General features: G+C 44.3%; 2 long non-coding RNA genes across 2 annotated transcripts; one reads left to right on the top strand and one right to left on the bottom strand.

The window, feature by feature from the left end:
- The first annotated feature begins 3,469 nt into the window (after positions 1-3,469).
- Positions 3,470-4,101, top strand: LOC147238390 (uncharacterized). The gene is made up of 2 exons (XR_015111873.1): positions 3,470-3,563; positions 3,658-4,101. It is a non-coding gene; the product is annotated as an uncharacterized LOC147238390 (long non-coding RNA).
- Positions 4,102-5,798: 1,697 nt separating this feature from the next.
- LOC147238389 (uncharacterized) lies at positions 5,799-7,495 on the bottom strand. Its single transcript, XR_015111895.1, has 3 exons — positions 7,112-7,495; positions 6,330-6,406; positions 5,799-5,931 (listed from the first exon to the last, which is right to left on the bottom strand). It is a non-coding gene; the product is annotated as an uncharacterized LOC147238389 (long non-coding RNA).
- Positions 7,496-7,774: the final 279 nt, after the last annotated feature.

Raw genomic sequence — 7,774 nt, 5'->3', positions numbered from 1 at the left:
CTGGCAAGACCAACACAGAGAAATAATAGTAAATTATCTATCGGTTTACCAGAATTAAAAACAAAAAAACAACAACCTTCCACCCAGCTGACATTTTGACCTTCTTGGCCCTCTTTCACACTCATACAGCTCGACACAAGGGAGCTGGAAATGTGATCACAGACGTCTCTCTAATTGGTCCAAAAAAAAGAAAAGAAAAGTAAAACAACGGGAAAATATAAACTTCTCATGCCAGATGTCGAGCAAAAGCGGGGTTGCTGCCGAAGTCCAAGGCGGTCATCGCCCGGTCATTGTTTTGTTTACATCTGAACAAATGCAGCGCACAGTCAGCACATAATCCTCTGCATGCTGGTTTGCTTCCTGCAGTGATCCAGTCCAGGGTTGGATTGTAGAGTACGAGGGAGAATGATTATTCCTCTCACAAGTGGCCAAATGAACTGCATCAGTGGTTGAACCGCACCAGGGTCTGATTAAAACGGTCCAAACGCTGGGCTATGAAAGTTCCCTCGGAGAGTGCCGACCGCAGCCAAAACCGAAGCAAAATTTTGCTTTGTCAAATGCATCTGCTCCAAAATTTAATAGGTTTGTTCTTGACCCATGTTCCTCCCTTTCACCGAGTTCTGTAAAGGTCCTGGTGCTGGTAGATTTTGCATAATCCTGCTGAAATGAAGCAGAAGATGTGGTTGAGATCATGACTGGGGTAAAGCTGAACTTGAGCTGGTTAAAAAGAATCACCAAATATGACAAAATCCGTGCAGTGACCGGCTGCAGCTCCTTCGGGGGGGAAGAAACCAGCGTTCATCCCCATGCAGCAGCTGGGAGAACACACGAACCCAGCGGGCCTGGAACCAGTACCTTCTTGCTTGCTCACTGCTGAGCTACACCAACATCCAACAAATACAGTAAGTTGTGGTGTTATTCTGTCTTGTCCTTTTATATGGCCATAGAATTCCAGGTTAAACACACACACACACACACACACACACGGGTGGGTTAGGAACCGAGTAGATCTACCTGTTGAATACCTGCATGCTTCTAATCTAATCTACAGAAATCCACCATCCCTAGGCAGTGATCAGAAATGAAAACAAATAAGAAGCTACTAGCTGCCAAATCAGTTGTGATAATGTTTCTTGAATGGCTCACCACTGTTGCTAATCCATGGAAAGCAGCAGCAGTACTCCCTTCAAAGAGGAACTAATGCTAATCTAATGGCTGTTAAGCTGTAATGAGTTTGCTTGCTTCTTTCCATTCGGGTTTAAAGGAGGCCTGTTTAGACTATCGGGACTGCTGTGGTCCCCTTATCATTACATGCTCATCATTACTCCTGCTAATCTGTTCTGCTCAATGCACACACAGATGAATATTAATGCCAGAGAGGATGATAGCCGTGTGTGTGTGTGTGTGTGTGTGTGTGAGTGTGTGTGTGTGCTGCATGAACACACACGCAGACAGATGCAGATAGGAGCCAAAAGTTGGAACGGCACACAAAGACGAACACTCTCACGCGCTCTCCATGCGTTGCCAAGTGAGACGGCTGAGCCTTCTCATAACTCCGCGGAGGAAGGAAGCCTTGATACACACACACACACACACACACACACACACACACACACACACACACGGTGCTTCCTCATTCTGATACTTTATCACAGCAGCAGAAGGATGGAGAGAGAAAAGAATCAGTTTTAAGTGAAATCAATAGAGAGATAATCCCTTAAATTAGATTTTGAAAAGCTTTGCCGCTGATGCGAAACTTAAAACCCAAGGATTGGCCCACTTGACTTGCCGACGAAACAATCCTTGAATGAGTCGCAGTTACCATGGGAATGAGTGAAGGTCAAGGATAAGAGTAGAGCGAGGGAAAAGTGGGGAGAGAGGGAGAGACAACGCTTTACATCAAAAGAAATATACCCAGGAATCTGCTTATGAATCAGGATAAAACTGCCGTGATTATAATGTCATAGTGATGAATGTAGTGTCTTAACACCCGGAGGTGGAGACACATGGAGCACCGATGGTTCGCACCTGACAGACCTGAAATGTCATGTCATGATTGGGGGAGGGATGAAGGGTTGAAAGGTCATGCTGTCGGATTGGATGTGTGTGGCCAGAGCTGGAGGCCGACAGATAGCTCAGGACGAGTAATTAAACCTGAGCAGAAGAGGAATTATCGGGAGAAAATCCCAGATTTTACAGCACTGATGCTGGCAGCTATTCCACCGTACCTCCAGACTCTCATTTCCCTCCTCTCTCTTCTTTCACCACCAGACTGTCACACATCTTTTGTCTTTTTTTCCCCTCCTCCCCTCTCTTTCTGCAGCTCCTGCTCTCTTTCACTACCTCTCGGACTCCTTCTCCTTCTTTTTCCTTTTTTTCCCCCTGCGCTGCGGAGTGAGAAAAATGTTACAGTTAATAACAGGCCTGATGACAAGTGCAGCTGTGATGTGCAGAAGCGGAGCTGATGGAGAGAGCGAGAGAACGAGGGGGAGAGGTGGAGATGGAAAAGCGGTTAGAAAATAGCTCACAGTCGAGGGGGTGGGGGGGGTGTGGGGGTGGGGCTGTTGTGATTTATGTGTTTGGCTGGAGGATATAAGAGCGTTAATTTCAGATGATTAACTTGTTAATATTCCTGAGTGGATAGTGCCACTGCAGCCCTTGTTGTCGGAAACAAGCTAAAGTTCTGAATTGCCTCTGCTTGTAACACAAAAAGCTCCCCTGATGTCCCACCACACACTGTACACACTCCATTATGCATACACACAACTGATGCTGCAGGAAAAAACAAAGTAGGTTGTGTTCAATTAAAGAGTTTTGCCTCTAAATATGATCCTTGGCTGCTTTAAAAAAAATTATGCCTGGCTGCCAGTTTTTCTCGTGTGTGTGTGTGTGTGTGTGTGTGCGCGCGCGCGCGTGTCCTCACGTATACAATTTAAAAAAAAATAAGCTCAGCATATTTTTGTGTCACTGCTGGTGTCGTGTCATCACGCTGACCTTTCATTAAATTCTCCCCGGCTAAACTCAAACAGGCTTATTAAAAGGCGGTTCCCTCTCATAAAAGGGATAAATGAGAACCATGAAATATGAATACAATGTTCACCTTGCTCTCTGAGCAGGATTTGTGGATTGGAAAGTAAACTTCCGAACAGGGATTCATTTACAACAAAACTGTTTATCACACTCAAGAGCAATGCTGGCTTCATTTCAGGGCGTGGATGTTATTCAAATAATAATTTAGGCATAAAATCACATCAGAAAATGGAACAAAACTACCACAAAAAGCAGCAGGAAGTGCGGAGAGATATCCACTCGCATGTCGTGGACTCGGGCCAGGCAGCACCAGCAATAACCGAGCAGCTGAGTGATCAAGTTGCACTTTTGCTGCTCTATCAAATCAATCAGGCAAAACTCTTCAATATTCTGTCATCAGCGGCCGAGCGGCACCTGTTCTCAATTACTTCTGCAGAGCGTTTCGATAGTTTCACTTGCAGTGTGTGTGTGTGTGTGTGTGTGTGTGTGTGTGTTGTTTGTTTTTTCAGCCGTCCTGACAGTTCACGTCAATGGTCTGGAGTCCATTAAAACACCCCCTTTCTGAAGATTCTCTGCTTCCAATAGAGTTTCAATAATATGAAACATGACACACATCTGTCATCGCAGGTTCTCCCGAAGGACTGATCAGACATCCCTGTGATGATTCCAGCGTCGCTCCTCTCCGGTCGAGACGCCCCTCGCAACGTAGTTTCACTGTAACGGTTTGAGACGGGCTCAGCTCTCAGGCTCCCATCCAGCGGGTCCTCGCCGCTGCCCTGCTGAAGCTTGACTCCATCCGCCAGCAGAAAAAAAGTGCCAAAAGCGAAGCAGCAGCCCGATTGGAGCACACTTGTTTGTCCGGTGGTCACCGCCGCGGAGCTGCGAGGTCTGTCAGTGAGGGCGCAACAGGACCGGGTCAGCACTCTCCTGTCGGGGGGCCAGTAACACTACACTGCTGGAGGGCCAGGCTGCGGTGTTCACATCGAGGCCCTTTGATCAGTAATGTGTGTCGTGTGTTTTATTAACTTGAAGCTTCATTCTGAGAAAAACAAGGCTTTTTTTTCTTTCGGACTCTGAAAAGCCGTCTGATCTTTTTTTTCTTTTCTTTTTTTTTTTAACAAGCAAACTGGTTCTCAGCTAATAACCTGTAATCGATTGTGATTAGTTTTCCTTCAGGAACCTTCTGTAGAATATATTGATCTGTCTGTGTTTCTGGTGTGTTTTTCTAAGACATGGAAATGGGTACAAATTAGCTTAGCATTTGAAGCCGTTGTTTTATTCACTCACTTGGTGAATTCTAAAAAGTTTTTTTTTTTTCAAAGTTTCATCTATGGGAAAAACATTTGAGCTTTCTGTGTATGTGAAGAATTCAGGAGTACCTGATGTGCGACTTAAAACTGCGAGATTACCTCTGGTTTTAATGGTTGAACCAGCGGTGAAAGAGCCAACGCTTTCTCTTTTTTACACATCAATACACACGCACACACACACACACACACACACACACACACACCACTCCAGCCAAGCAAGATGCTATACACAAATACATTCCACACACAAACCCAGAGCAGATCAACAAGCAGAATTTCCATAAACCACATTCTCAGAGACGGTCCAACTAAAACCAAGCCTTCATGTGATTGAAGTTCATTTCCAAGACACCCTTCTATTGTTCCAACTGCCAGTTTAGCGGGAACCTCATTCATAACAACTTGACTTGGATTTCAAGTTCATTGTAAAGGAATTCCCCCACTTTCTGACAAAGAGGCCGCGTTACAGGGTGGTCCTGTGGTTCCACAGAAACCCAAAGCCCAATCGTGTGTTTTCTCCTCGTGCCTGCCGAAGTGTCCACGAGCAACGGCAGTTCAGGTGACGCCAGGTGAAAAATACACAGGAAGTACTTGCATCTGTACTGATGCCTGGCTTCTTTCACCATGTTACGTGACTATTGCACAAACCTGTGTGTGCGTGTGTCTTTGTTTGGACGCACGCACCGCTACTGTCGCGTTGTTGAAAAGGAGGACATTTATGTGAAGGAACACAAAGCCCAAGGCACTGCCAGTCAAGAAATGATGAAATGATCACCGCATACTGAGCACAGATTTGTGCTACATAGTGAGATAAAACCGCTATTGGTAAATATGTTTGTGAAAATGAAGATTCCTAAAACACATTCTTTATATCTTATAAGTCTGCGGCATGTTTTACATGTTAAAATCACTTTTTTTTTTGGTCGGGTCATCCGTCAGTTAGAAAAGACTCAAAACAACGTTTCAGAGTGGAATATAAAGTCTCACTGTACAGAAACACTGAGAGTAAATGATTTTTTAAATGTGCTTAGTGACATTCAGAAATGATTCAGAATGAAGGTTGCATGGACTCCACAAAAGCTTGCAGCCGCAACTCACCGCGTACATCATTTTTGAAAGGTTGCACTAGACTTCAACTGCATTTTAAACAGTGTGATTATGGTGAGTCTACATCAGCGATAGCCAGCAAGTCAGGGGGAAGCAATAGAAATGGCTTTCAATCTTACATTCTCAAATCAGATCAGAAAAAGCTCCAGTTACGCAGGGGCTTTAGGGTGTACGGGTGCCAGACTTGCTGGATTAGTCTTAACAGCTGAAGCACGCAATTTGCTCTTGCGATTGGTGATGAGGGGGGGGGGGGGGGGGGCTTTTTGGATGAGCAGCACCCCTTTTTCTTGGGCTTGTTTGTGCCACAACTTGATTTGCATAAATTTCTTAGACTGAGATGAAAAATCTCCACTTATAGCTCAAGTAACTGAAGCGCAAAAAATATGCAGATAGCAGTGGAAACAGAGTCTGTGTGATTCAGGATGTTATTCTTAAGCAGCTGGGTGCACTGTTCTGTAGCAGGACTCGACTTCTGACTTCTGACCTGCCAGCAGATGAAAAAGAAAAGAAGAAATTCTTACCAGAACCGCCTGCTCAAGGCCTATCTGTACTTTATTTTAAGTAGGTCAAGAATTTGATAGGAATGTTCTACAACTTGATGTACTGTAAAGCCCAACTAATTAACAATGAAAGGACTGTTCTTTTTTGTGAAGAAGTGTGCAACATGCAAGATACAGAACTGGTTTTCATCATACCAATTGGTGCATGTCACACCTATTTCAAGTCTTTAATGCATCATCATTGCCGTGAGGAAGTGTGTGCGTGTGTTTGTGTGTGTGCGCGTGCGTGTGTGTAACAAGATGAGAGGTTGCATGAAGAGCCGGGAAGTTTTTCATGTTAAGTTCAAAGTTTAGCACTAACCACAGAACGGCGGGTTCCTACCTGCACACATTTCCACCATCAAATTGTGTCATGAGACCTTTCTCTAAATGATGCCCGGCCAGAGTTCAAAGCGAATCCTGTTCAAAGAGAATCTGATTTAATTTTCACTCAGTCAAGTCTAAATGTGATCATGCCAAAGTCATCCTGGTTAGCACCACACCCTTTGAGATGCTCCAGAAGCCCAGCTTTTGGATCCCTAAAGACACTTTTCAATCCATCAAGAAGGATTTCACACCACTTGTGCTGTGGCAGCCTCCCATTAGCCTTTGCAGGTTGAGAGTCAAATTTTTATTTAAAATGTCTCTCTCTCTCTCTCTCTCCCCCTCTCTGATTTCAGAGCTTGGGTAGCTGCTGTGAGCCGAAGCCGAGTGTCTTAAAAGACATTCCCTCATATTTGTAGTTTTAGATCAAACATATTTTAGTGGTGTCTATGTTTTTGTTGTATATATATTTATATCAGTATATCAATCATTGGTAGAGGCAGTTTTGAAAATGCTGGTGTGTCATATTTAGTCAACCACAGGCGCCATCGATCCAATAACCCGGCACCTTAAAGACACGTCAGATTCCAGCAAAGACTCGCTGCACCTCCACTGTTTCCACTCCTGCGAGGTGAAACAACAGTCCTAACTCTCCATGTAGCACCACTACAACCGGACTTTTTCCACAGCGCGCGCAAACACACACACACTTACACAGGTGTGACTAATGACATTAACAAAGGTTCTGTTCTACTTGGATTGAGAGTCTTAATTAACAGGATTAGTAACACCTGTGTTTACCTCTGATTTCCTGTCAAAAATGACGGCGGCTGGAGAAGGGCCACCGCCGGCCTCTCAGGCATGTCTGCAGCTGATTTGCTGTTGAAACAGGTGACGCGTCTACTTCCTGGACGAGCAGGCATGGAACGAGAACCCTTGAAGCCTGTAAAAAAAAAAAAAATCCAGAACGAAAGCCCAAAACAGGCGGCGCCTACCCTCCTTTGAATATTTCTGACACAGCCTGAGAAATAATGCCCTCCAAACCCTTTTTTTCTTCTTCTTTCATTTCACCTTTTTCCTCTATTCAATCTGTATCGTTCAATTATTCTTTCCTTCTCTATTCCTTAATTTCCCTTTTCCCCCTTTGTGTCGTCATATTATCCTGTGATGTCACTTCCTGTACATTTGTCTTCATCCACTCATTTGTGCGGTAAAAGAGTAAAAGAAAGCTGCATCATCATCATCATCGTTTCAAACTCTGCCCTGATGAAGGTCCGTGACTGACAGGAACACTGCATGTGGAAGTATATTCATACTTCGAAAAAAAAAAAAGGCCTTGACATGATTATCGGAGTACTTTTTCCTGTCCGCTTCCCGACTCATAATAGTATAAATACTTTAGTCTCCTAGCGCTGATTTAATAAGGGTCACTGATATCACAACACAATTTGATTGAGAAGAGTT

Source organism: Aulostomus chinensis, chromosome 24 (assembly GCF_037954235.1).
Source record: "Aulostomus chinensis isolate RoL2024-O1b breed Wild chromosome 24, RoL_Achi_v1.0, whole genome shotgun sequence".
Taxonomy (NCBI): Eukaryota; Metazoa; Chordata; class Actinopteri; order Syngnathiformes; family Aulostomidae; genus Aulostomus; species Aulostomus chinensis.
This window is presented reverse-complemented; position numbering and strand designations above follow the sequence as displayed.